This window comes from Oncorhynchus nerka, linkage group LG24 (genome assembly GCF_034236695.1).
Source record: "Oncorhynchus nerka isolate Pitt River linkage group LG24, Oner_Uvic_2.0, whole genome shotgun sequence".
NCBI lineage: Eukaryota > Metazoa > Chordata > Actinopteri > Salmoniformes > Salmonidae > Oncorhynchus > Oncorhynchus nerka.
The window spans coordinates 39,952,738-39,965,640 of NC_088419.1; the positions used below are offsets into that span (position 1 = coordinate 39,952,738).

The following is a 12,903-nucleotide window of genomic DNA, read 5'->3' on the forward strand; positions in this document are numbered from 1 at the left end:
ATCCCCACTTTAGTATAATGATCCATTGGGCAATTTGTAATTTTCCATATTTAGTCATGTTTTGAGCTAGTCTGAATTAAAAGAGATCCATATTATATAATAATTAACAGATGACATGTTGCACCCCCTCCCCCTGTCACCTCAAGATGAATGGTTTTGCCGGCTGGAAAGTTTTGCTTCCCTCCCGGCCCCACTGTTTTGGTTCAGTGCAGTTAGAAAGCTCTAGTTACACCACTGGTGTTTAACATTAATAGGCACCTGCAAAATAACATGTGGTTGTGCTGTTGTATTGTTTCATGTCTGATACTCTCAGGGTGTTGTTATATATCATTTGAGAGGTATACACCACTTACAAATTTTGTCATTTCACTTTACCTGTCAGAGGTATGATGAGCACAGGCATGTCTGATTAGGCTTCACTGTATCACAGCATCTGGTAGAATTTAAATGGCTCGTGTCCTCTCTCCTCGCCTCCTTTTAAAAACCCATTGGAGGAGAAGGTCAGTAGGGAAGGACCTCTGGATTTCTCATGCAATGGATTTTTAGAAGGAGAGAGGGCAAGAGGAGTATGCAATTGAGATTCTCCTGCTGACTTACAGTAGACTTCCATCAGCCTACCACAGTTTGCAACTTTGCAAAAAACTGCATATCTGGTAGCTTGTGGGCTGTCAATGAGTAGCTCATGAGTAGCTCAATTATATTGACCAAAAATGAAAAAGCAACCTGTTGGTTCCATGTTTAACCTCTTGCTTCTACTCGGGACGCTTGCGTCCCAACTAGAGCTCTGGAAATGCAAATGCGCTACGCTAAATGCTAATAGTATTAGTTAAAACTCAAAAGTTCATTAAAATACACATACAGGGTATCAAATTAAAGCTACACTCGTTGTGAATCCAGGCAACAAGTCAGATTTTTTAAATGCTTTTCGGCGACAGCATGAGAAGCTATTATCTGATAGCATGCACCAATACACTACAACAGAAAAGCACAGCAGGGGACGTAAACAAAATAATTAGCATTTCGGCGTTACACAAACCGCACAATAAAATAGAAAACAGTCATTACCTTTCACCATCTTCTTTGTTGGCACTCCTAGATGTCCCATAAACACTATTGGGTCTTTATTTCGATTAAATCGGGCCATATAAAGCCAAGATATCGTTATTGTGTGATAAAGACCCAATAGTGTGATAAACTGTGTGATAAACGAAAAAAACAGCGATTTCACAACGTAACGTCATTTTTTTAAATTCAAAAAGTAGACGATAAACTTTCACAAAACACTTCGAAATACGTTTGTAATGCTACTTTAGGTATTAGTAAACGTTAATAAGCGATAAAAATCATCCATAGGCGATGTAGAAATCATTAGCTGTCGTCTTGGAAAGAATTTCAGGAGAGAGCTCTTCCGGAATGATCTGGGCGGAGACCGGAGGTAAGTCGAGCCCCTCTTTCGGTTCAACCAAGAATCAAAGATGATTCAATTCACAAGACTCTAGACAACATGGGGATGCTGTGGGAGTTGAATGCTCGGTCTTATCTAATTCGGCTCACTGTTAACAATTGCTGGAAGTGGCGCAAGGATATTTATTTCCATTTTCTGTGATCAGGTTTTCCTGCGCTTTCCGATGTAACGCACGTTATGTAATAGCCACAGTCGTGATTTAACCAGTTTTAAAAACGTCCGAGGGTTTCCTATCCACACATTCTAACCATATGAACGTACTATATTCCTGGCATGAGTAGCAGGGCGCTGAAATGTTGCGCGATTTTTAACAAAATGTTCAAAAAAGTAGAGGGTCGACTGAAGAGGTTAAAGAACCTATTATTTCTCTATTTTGGTTAGGTCAGGTTGTGAGGTCAGGTTTCTATGTTGGCCTGGCATGGTTCCCAATCAGAGGCAGCTGTATATCGTTGTCTCTGATTGGGGATCATATTGTTTCATCTGATCATCTGTTGTTTGAGGGATCTTGATTTTTGTATTGTTGCTTTTTAGCCCTAAAAGCTGCACATTAATTTTGTTACTCTTTATTTGTTTTGTTGCTGGTTCACATTAATAAATATGACGAACGCCTTCCACACTGCACCTTGGCCCAATCCTTCCAACAACGAACGTTACATACCAATAGAACATCTCTGCCCAGCCTGGCAAGAATGGCCAAAAGGATCCCCAGTGGCTTTGCAAGTGTGGAGAGGTTATTCTCTGCTGCCGGCCTGCTCTCCAGGCACCATGCATGAGCCTGAAGTCAAACTTGTGTTTCTAAAAATGAATTCAAATTTTTCATTTAATTTGTATCAGTCTATAATGCACAATGTGACTCGTTTCAGGAAATTGGGCATATGTCACACGTCACTACTTCACAGGATAGCCATTTGAACATAAATGTAATTATTTTTGGATGCGTTTTTGGGCAGAAATGCCTTATGGAACATCTGAACTTTCATGTGCATTAATAACAAACTTGTATGCCATCTGTAAATACAAATGAAATTGTTAAACTATGAACCTAGTTGGTTTAGCCATGAAAAAAGACAGGAACCTTCCCGCTGGCCATGATTGGCTGAGATAATGGAAGAGCTCGACATGCAGAGAGATGAGTTCGGATTGGTCTGCCACACTTCTGTCTATAACATGAGCTGGTCAGTATTTGTAGGTAATCCATTCTAAGCAGCTTTTTTTTAAGATATCAAAGTGTTGCTCTGCACTTTCTGGAGGACCGAGTTTTGAAATCAGTGGAAGGCCCGGTGGAATTAGAATATGATAGGTACAGAGATGGAGGAAATTCTGGCCTTTGATTGCAAATATGAGTCGAAAAGAGAACACACAGAAGGATTTATAAAACACCTGTCTCCGGATTACATCTTCAAACTATGGGCAACCATGGTATTCGTGACAGAGAGGGAGAAGCATCCATCCATGTATACTGGTAAGATAGTCTAGCTAGCTAGATTTTCAGATATTACACGTTCCTAATTTTGTCAGAAAGCCGTTTTCGTTTCAAGTTAAAGCGTACTGTTAGGTAGCTAGCTAATTTTAGCAGGCTGGCTTGCTAGCTAACTTTACATGTTTGATCTGTATAATAATATTATTTGTATCTCAGGGCCATTTACATTTTTAGTTATAGCCTAATGTTAGCTAGCTAACATTGAACCTGGTTACCTGCAGATTCATGCAGGGTAGTAATGTTATGAGTTGGGATTATGGTTCATTGTTTTGCTAGCTAGCTACATGTCTAAACAAAAGACTCCACTATGCAAGTAACCATTTCAATAGAATGTTCATCATGTCACTGTGACAACTGTCAATAGACGTAGTTGGTAAATTCGTACTGGCTATCTACTCCGATTTCAGAGCACTCTCCTCTGAGTGTGCCATAGCGCAGAGTAACTGACGAAATGAAGAAACACTCAACACCCGTTGAATATGGCCGGTGTCAGTAAATGTCAGCAAAAAAGTGTAATTAAATTGTTGACAGCAGCACAGTTACAGTCACCAATGCTCTGGATAACATAACATTCTAACCAGCTCTGCTAAGGCAAGTAAAAGGGTCAGAGTTAGCTGTTCTCTCATGTGTCTGGAAGTAGCTAGCAAGCTAGCCAACGTTAACCAGTTATCTTGGGAGTCTGACTGCTGCTGTTCGGTCAGAATACTCGGATCAACCCTACTCCTCGGCTAGAGCGTCCAGTGTGCACTCTTAACACTCTGAGAGCGAAACGCTCTGAATTTATGAACGGACATTCTGACAACGTTCTGAGTTTATGAACACCCAGGGCACAGTCTGCCACTCCAGATTGAATTAACGAATACACCCGTAGTATAAACCAGCCTTAGTCTTGAAATCTTTGGTTGTTTAGTACATGGCCTCACATCTGAATCCTTAACCTCTCTGAACCACCCATATCCAGGATAATTGTCATCAGCAACGCCGAATAGCATAGCGCCACAGTCAGATAATATTACTATTCATGAAATCACAAGTGCAATATTGCAAAACACAGTTTAACCTTTTGTTAATCCACCTGTCGTCTCAGATTTTGAAATTATGCTTTACAGCAAAAGCAATACAAGCGTGTGTAAGTTTATCGATCGCTCGACAAAACAATAAGTACACTTAGCATCAGGTAACTTGGTCACGAAAATCAGAAAAGCAATCAAATGAATCGTTTACCTTTGATGATCTTCGGATGTTTTCACTCACAAGACTCCCAGTTAGACAACAAATGTTCCTTTTGTTCCATAAAGATATTTTTTATATCCAAATACCCCCGTTAATTTGGTGCGTTATGCCCAGGAATCCACCGGAAAGAGCGTTCACGACAACGCAGACAAAAATTCCAAATTATATCCATAATGTCCACAGAAACATGTCAGACGTTTTTTATAATCAATCCTCAGGGTGTTTTTCAAATATCTATTCGATAATATATCAACCGGGACAGTTCGCTTTTCACTAGGACCGGGAGTAACAATGGCCGCCTTTTTTCTTTTGCACACAATTCACTCTGAGAGCCCACACCTATCCACTTACGCAATGTGGTCGTTCACGCTCATTCTTCAAAATAAAAGCCTGAAACTATGTCTGAAGACTGTTGACACCTTGAGGAAGCGATAGGAAAGGGAATCTGGTTGATATCCCTTTAAATGGAGCAATGGGAGGCTAGAGTTTTCAAAATAGAAGCCACTTCCTGGTTTGATTTTTCTCAGGGTTTCGCCTGCAATATCAGTTCTGTTAAACTCACAGACAATATTTTGACAGTTTTGGAAACGTTAGAGTGTTTTCTATCCTACTCTGTCAATTATATGCATATTCTAGCATCTGGTCCTGAGAAATAGGCCGTTTACTTTGGGAACGTTATTTTTCCAAACATAAAAAGAGTGCCCCCTAGCTTCAAGAGGTTAAAGAGATGGGTGGGGCTAAGGCTTAAGAGGGTGTGAACGATGCTGAATGGGTGTAGACAAAGAAGAGCTCTCCAGTAGTTTTACCAAAATATTCAAGGGCCATTTTTCAAAAGTGAGATTACAAGTTTATCAACTTTCAACGCAGAATTACTTTCCCATTGTTCTTCAACTGTAGTGTATGATATATAATTTTCTAGCTCTAAATCTCTACTATTATCCAATGTAAAAAACACAATTTCAAATTTTGCTACATAAAACCGAATCTGGTTAATCACAAATGCTGAGCTATTTTTGTCCCTACCATGTCGCACACTCGCAAATGCTTCACAATTTATTTATTTGTAGGCTATGCCATAGTTTGTATGTCTCAAATGTCATTAGAAACCACATTTGTTTTAGCAAGTCAGCCATATCAGCTATGTTTTTTTTCAAGGCAGTAAATAAGGCTGAATGAACTGTTTCGCTGCCAGACAAGGCTTCGCTGATAGCCAGGTGTAGCTGTGGTAAGATGTTGGGACTGCTGTTGGAACTGCTTTATGTAGGCCCTTTACATAGGCCCTAACAGTTTGTGGGCCCTGTTTGTCACCGTTATAGTGCAATTAATGTATTGTTTAGTGTTGTGTAGTGGCTTTGCTAGCATGCATTCCACTTTTACATTTTTTTGCCCCACCAAGATTTACATGCTAAAATCGCCACTGCTATGCTTAAAATGAAAAACGACAGGATATTTGTAACATGATAAAACAGCCTTGCTGTTTCTATCCTCATTGCATCAAATATTTATGCTGCTGAGACAATGTTTTAACATTTTCATGGTGACACTGTGACAGCGCAAAAAAATAAATAGAGGAAATCTGTTCTCAATCTTTAATCTCAAACTCAATCTTTAACCAGAGGTACTATAAAACTATTTGGTATAATTTGCTTTGAATAATATACATTTTGTCTTGAAGACAAGGTTAATTTGCTTTGAATCTATTGTTCCATAGGCCAATATGTACTTTTGTGGGGCACAACAAACCGAGCTAAGCATCACACAGTTCGTCTCTCTAAATTCCCTTTCCCCTCTGTGTCACTCAATTGGGTGTGTCTCACTCACTCAATTGCCTTCCGACTGCTCCCTCTATACATGCATCCTGCGTGCGCACACATGCTCCCATTAGGCCTACATAAATCAATGCCCATACAATGTATCTAACTGATGGGATACACAAGCTACATTCCTTGCTAAATAACGACAGTTTTATCACAAATTCCAAATGGACTGGTTGATTGAAGTAGGGAAATATGTGTTCCAACAACGAACTGCAGTTTTGGAATAATTACATCCTGTCTATTTTTCACTTTGGCTACTTGCGAACTGCTAGTTGGTTAGCCTAAGGCTAGGCTATAACCACTCTACACATAGACAGGTTCCACACTGAAAATATGCATAAACATTAGTTTGATAAAGACAACAAGCATATTTTGATCAGAATCATTAAGCCTAGGCCTACTCAACAAACAGATGTCGTGGCCGTGATTCATCACCATGCAGTGTTCAAAGAATAGGCAGAATAAACTAAATCGAAGGTATGTATATCTAAAGTATGTTTCATGAGCTGATCTAAAAGATCCCAGAAATGTTCTATACTCACTAAAAGCTTATTTCTCTCAACTGATGTGATCAAATTAGTTTACATCCGTGTTAGTGAGCATGTCTCCTTTGGCAAAATAATCCATCCACCTGACTTGACAGGTGTGGCATATAAAGAAGCTGATTAAACAGCATGATCATTACAGAGGTGCACCTTGTGCTGGGGACAATAAAAGGACACTCTAAACTGTGCAGATTTCCTGTTGTAGAGAGTGAGGTGAGGTGAATGATCTTCATAGCAGCTAAATCCTTTGTTTACCTTTTCAGCCACTGTGTCAGTGCAGAGCCAAGCCTAACCGCTAACCTTTGATATGTGTTGCCTGTCATCAGCGTTATAATCACAATCAATTCAATGAGCATTGGCTGTTTAGTCTTCAAAGCACATCAGAACTTCATTAATGTTCCTCACAGAGCCAACTCATTAATTACTGAACTCAGATGTGATGGCCACATCAAAATACCTTGGAGGAACAAAAAAGGAACAAAAATAAAATAACTGTGGTCACTTGAGTTCCTACTCCATCATACTTCCATTATAGTCATGTTGTGATTGATTACTTGTTCTATAAATGGTTATTACGGTGTGTTCCATATACACACCTAGTGCGGGTTTCCTGGATACAGATCAAGCCTGGTTTTGGACTAAGGAGCACTTTCAATAGAACATCTCCTGTTTCTGATCATCTGGTCAGTGAGTATTTTCTAGGCTTTAGAGGGAATAAGTACAGGAGTTTTGATTGAACATGTGAGGGCCAAACTAACTAACTAACTGGGCCATGTGAGAAAACAATGGGGATTCGAGTCATGGAAACTTTAAATCACCAATAACAATAGAATTTATGGCACACAGTAACAGAATCAACCCTTTCTCTAAGTTTTCTTATTTCCTATAATCACTTGCCAGAGAAACCGTATGCATTCACCCAGCGCCATGCATGGATTGCTTTAATTTCCCTCATTCCCTCGTTTTTTTCTCCTTTCTCCTGAAAAACTTCCATCTCTGTGAATGAGTAACACTGCTTTGAATCCCAGTCTTTGATTTTAAATATTCCATTCAAATCTACATTAATGAATACAAAATGAATACTAGCGGGAATAAATTAGCCTTCTGCTAATTAGCCGTTAAGCCATCTTAGAATGTCATATCTTTAGGAGGAGTGGGGTTTCAATGGAATGGAGTACAGTACTATACTGTAGTAGCTAAGTGGCTGTTCTGAAGCCTGCTGTGTATGTGCTTGTGCGTGTGCAAGTGCGTGTGCGTGTGTGTGTGTGGATGGGCGCCTGCCTGTCTGAAAGTGAGGTTGCAAAAAAATATATCTTCACAGGGGGAATCCATATTTATGAACTGAACACAACTATTTTTAGAACACCTGGCCAGAAAGAAATGTGTGCATGTATCTATATGCCAGAAGTGCGCAACAATGCCTAATTTATCCTAACCATTACAAATATATCCTAATTGCTAATTCAGTCAAAAAACAAACATGTGCCATTTAAAATGTATTTATTGAAACCACAATATCAACTGGTTATATTATATTGTTGAACACAATCATCAAAAAGGCATTAACCTCAGCAGTGGCGCTTGATTGTAGAAGACTATGGCTTTTATTAATTTAGCCCTTATCACAGTAAAAACACACAGAGTTTATAGTAAAAAAACAATGTAATATTACAGAATAAAATATAACAGAATATGTTTCCAAATGAAAAAAGGTTGGCCGCGTGGAGTGACACGGATTTTGCATCTGGGATTATTATTCCCAGAGTGACAATAAAAAGCGGGTTCAATCTGGCGAGTTGAAAGACAATTTTTTCAGGGTTACCAACCAAAATAGATCTGCTTTTGACATACACTTTACATGATATGTTTATATATATTTGTTCAGTCTACATTGCATTCGGAAAGAATTCAGACCCCCTTGACTTTTTCCACATTTTGTAATGTTACAGCCTTGTTCTAAAATTGAGCAAATTGTTTAGTTTTTTCTCATCAATCTACCCATAATGATGAAGCAAAAACAGTTTTATCAATTTTAGCATATGTATAAATATTTAAAAAAGGAAAAAATCACATAAGTACATAAGTATTCAGAGCCTTTACTCAGTGCTTTGTTGAAGCACCTTTGGCAGCGATTACAGCCTCGAGTCTACTTGGGTATGACGCTATAAGCTTGGCACACCTGTATTTGGGGAGTTTCTCTGCAGATTGGTTGGATGGGAAACATTGCTGCGTAGCTATTTTTAGGTCTCTCCAGAGATTGTTCGATTGGGTTCAAGTCCAAGCTCTGGCTGGGACACTCAAGGATATTCAGAGACTTGTGCCGAAGCCACTCCTGTGTTGTTTTGGCTGTGGGATACTCCTCTCTCAAGTAAAAGGCCCTTTGTGAAGTTCCTAAGATCAGTGGTTTGTCATGTGAGTTGAGAGGGGTGTATCTTGGCTATAAAAGATACTAAGTATTCTTTTGTAATTAATTAATTTATAGACACTGAAATGATCTGAGAGTCAAAGGGCTATGGTGAAGCTCGTATAATTAAAGATGGACTTCTTAAGTATAACTCTGACTGGTATGTTGATTGCTCTCTCATCATTTAGTAATACAGGAAATTACCACGACAGGCGGCAGGTAACCTAGTGGTTACCTAGTGGTTACTTCTCATCATTTAGTAGTTGACCCACTGTTCCTAGGCCGTCATTGAAAATAAGAATTTGTTCTTAACTGACTTTTCTAGTTAAATAAAGGTAAAAAAAAATAAAAAGATCCCTCTTCATAAGATTCCATCACACATTCTGAATGCCCAGTGGTGTAAAGTACTTAAGTAAACATACTTTAAAGTACTACTTAAGTAGTTTTTTGGGGTATCTGTACTTTACTTTACTATTTATATTTTTGATAACTTATACTTTTACTTCACTACATTCCTAAAGAAAATCATGTGCTTTTTACGCCATACATTTTCCCTGACACCCAACAGTACTCTTTACATGTGCTTAGCAGGACAGGAACATGGTCCAATTCACACACTTATCAAGAGAACTTCTGTGGTCATCTCTACTGCCTCTGATCTGGCAGAATCCCTAAACACACATGCATCATTTGTAAATTATGTCTGAGTGTTGGAGTGTACCCCTGGCAATCTGTACATTTTAAAAACAAGAAAATGATGACATCTGCTTTGCTTAATATGAGGAATTTGAAATGATTTATATACTTTTACTTTTGGAACTTAAGTATATTTTACCAATTCCATTTACTTTTGATACTTAAAACCTGTTGAAGCTATGGGGGCGCTATTTCATTATTGGATAAAAAAAACGTGCCCGTTTTAAGCGCAATATTTTGTCACAAAAAGATGCTCAACTATGCATATAATTGACAGCTTTGGAAAGAAAACACTCTGACGTTTCCAAAACTGCAAAGATATTATCTGTGAGTGCCACAGAACTGATGCTACAGGCGAAACCAAGATGAAACTTCAAACAGGAAATGAGCAGAATTTTTTGAGGCTCTATTTTCCATTGTCTCCTTATATGGCTGTGAATGCGCCCTGAACGAGCCTACACGTTCTGCCGTTTGCCCAAGGTGTCTGCAGCATTGTGACGTGTTTGTAGGCATATCATTGGAAGATTGGCCATAAGAGACTACATTTACCAGGTGTCCGCCCGGTGTCCTTTGTCTAAATTGATGCGTAATCTTCAGCTGCAGGCATTTTCCCATGGGATTCAGAGGAGAAAGCACACTTCCACGAACAATATATCATCGAAGAGATATGTGAAAAACACCTTGAGGATTGATTCTAAACAACGTTTGCCATGTTTCAGTCGATATTATGGAGTTAATTTGGAAAAAAGTTTGGCGTTTTGATGACTGAATTTTTGTTTTTTTGGTAGCCAAACGTGATGTACCAAACAGAGCGATTTCTCCTATACAAAGAATTATTTTGGACAAACTGAACATTTGCTATCTAACTGAGAGTCTCCTCATTGAAAACATCCGAAGTTCTTCAAAGGTAAATGATTTTATTTGAATGCTTTTCTGGTTTTTGTGAAAATGTTGCCTGCTGAATGCTAACGCTAAATCCTACGCTAGCTATCAATACTGTTACACAAATGCTTGTTTTGCTATGGTTGAGAAGCATATTTTGAAAATCTGAGATGACAGTGTTGTTAACAAAAGGCTAAGCTTGAGAGCTAGCAGATTTATTTCATTTCATTTGCGATTTTCATGAATAGTTAATGTTGTGTTATGCTAATGAGCTTGCGAATAGATTTACACTCCTGGATACAGGTTTTTTTCGTAGCTAAACGTGATGAACAAAAGGAGCGATTTCTCCTAAACAAATAATCTTTCAGGAAAAACTGAACATTTGCTCTCTAACTAAGAGTCTCCTCATTGAAAACATCCGAAGTTCTTCAAAGGTAAATGATTTTATTTGAATGCTTTTCTGGTATTTGTGAAAATGTTGCCTGCTGAATGCTAATGCTAAATGCTACGCTAGCTATCAATACTGTTACACAAATGCTTGTTTTGCTATGGTTGAGAAGCATATTTTGAAAATCTGAGATGACAGTGTTGTTAACAAAAGGCTAAGCTTGAGAGCTAGCAGATTTATTTCATTTCATTTGCGATTTTCATGAATAGTTAACGTTGCGTTATGGTAATGAGTTTGAGGCTGTAGTCACGATCCCGGATCCGGGATGGCTTGACGCAAGAAGTTAAGTATATTTAGAACCAAATACTTTTAGACTTTTACTCAAGTAGTATTTTACTGAGTGACTTTCACTTTTACTTGAGTAACCTTCTACTCAAGTATGACAATTGGTTAATTTTTCCACCACTGTGAATGCCTGCCTGGTCTGGCCCACTCCTGCACTCTCAGTGGAGGACATGAACGGATGCAGCTCCTCTTCCCTCCATTCTTCTTCTCTCAGCCGAGATCAATTTACTCCCACCAGGAGCGATAGGTCATGATAATCCAGCCTGCCCTTCGCATCGTAAAGCAGCGGCGGCGAGACTCCCGTTTTGTTTTAGGGTAGCACAATTAGATCTGGAATAGAAGCAAACAAGATAAACAAGCGGGCACTAACTCAAAAGCCTGTCCAGAAGCTTTTTAGCATCCCTCTGCAATCAACTGCATTCGTGAAAATATCTGTTAGGCAGGCTTGCCTGTGCTTGCAGGAGAGAAAGCGTGCCATGCTGCTTCCCTTCATCAGGAAAACATGCAGGTAGAACAAAGATTAAACTACCCTAATAAGATTTGCCCATACCAAGGGAAATTTTGAATTGAGTTCCTCTATGAGGAGATGAATAAAGGGAATATGTCCTCCGTCTGCATACAGTTACAGAAAAGGTTCCATATATTCAAACAAAACGCTCTGATCTATCTCCAAAGCCATTTCGATAAGAATAATGTTCACCATGGAACACAAACTCATCGAGCTAATAAGATGGTAAATGGAACTATCCTCCTCTGAATTAATCATCATCCCTCCATATTATTACGTGAGTCACACCGACGGCTAATACGTTCAAAATGACCTGTGCCAGTAACTGAATATAATCAGTGTCTCTATACCGTTTCCTCTCTATACCGTTTTACTGTTACATCCTAAGGGACTAAAGAAATAGTCCCTCAATGAAAAGTATTCCTCTGCCCTGAAGATCCATCTTCACTCAGAGTCAAAGTAAAACTAGAAACAACAACATGTTTCTTTTCCCTTGAGTAGCAGTAACCTTTGAACAACCAGTTCAATGGCATTTGAAGAAAACTCAGGCCACTTTCAGGGGTGAGGGAAGGAATATTCAGGAAGAAAAAAAGGTGCTAAGTAGTACCGTATGGTTCTTTGGTTTGTCTCCATATAGGGAACCCTTTTTGGTGCTAGCTAGAACCCTTTGCCTTGCAAAGAACCATTTTGGAACCCTTTTTCCTAAGGGTGTAGGGCTTAGGATGCCATCTGGGATACATCCTGAGGCTGCACAGACCTACTGGTCTAAAAGCTATGTTGAGTAGGTGTGTCCCCACATTTCCATGGTGACCAGTAAAGGTGGATAAGGGTGGCTTTAAGAGGTTTTAGTGATACACTGATGGAGGTCAGACATGGATAGAGCTGAAGTGGATGGAGAGAGGAGGCCAGGAATCAGTCAAGTAAAGATTAGGACTACAATACATGTCTGAAGTCACCGCTTACACACACACACACACACACACACACACACGTTTAGGTTCAATGAGTGATATCTTGGCAGACAACTATATTCTTCGGCACCAACATCCCAAAGCAGTGTTTATAGTGAAGCCAGTTATTAGAGGTTAAGCATTGATAAATCCATCATCACATCAGTGTGTATTTTCATGGCCCTTTTTA

General features: G+C 39.1%; 1 protein-coding gene across 1 annotated transcript in view; it reads left to right on the top strand.

Annotated features, from left to right (window-relative positions):
- The window catches only part of LOC115107971 (MAM domain-containing glycosylphosphatidylinositol anchor protein 2-like), a 137,998-nt gene that overhangs the window by 19,228 nt on the left and 105,867 nt on the right, over positions 1–12,903 (top strand). The window lies entirely within an intron of this gene.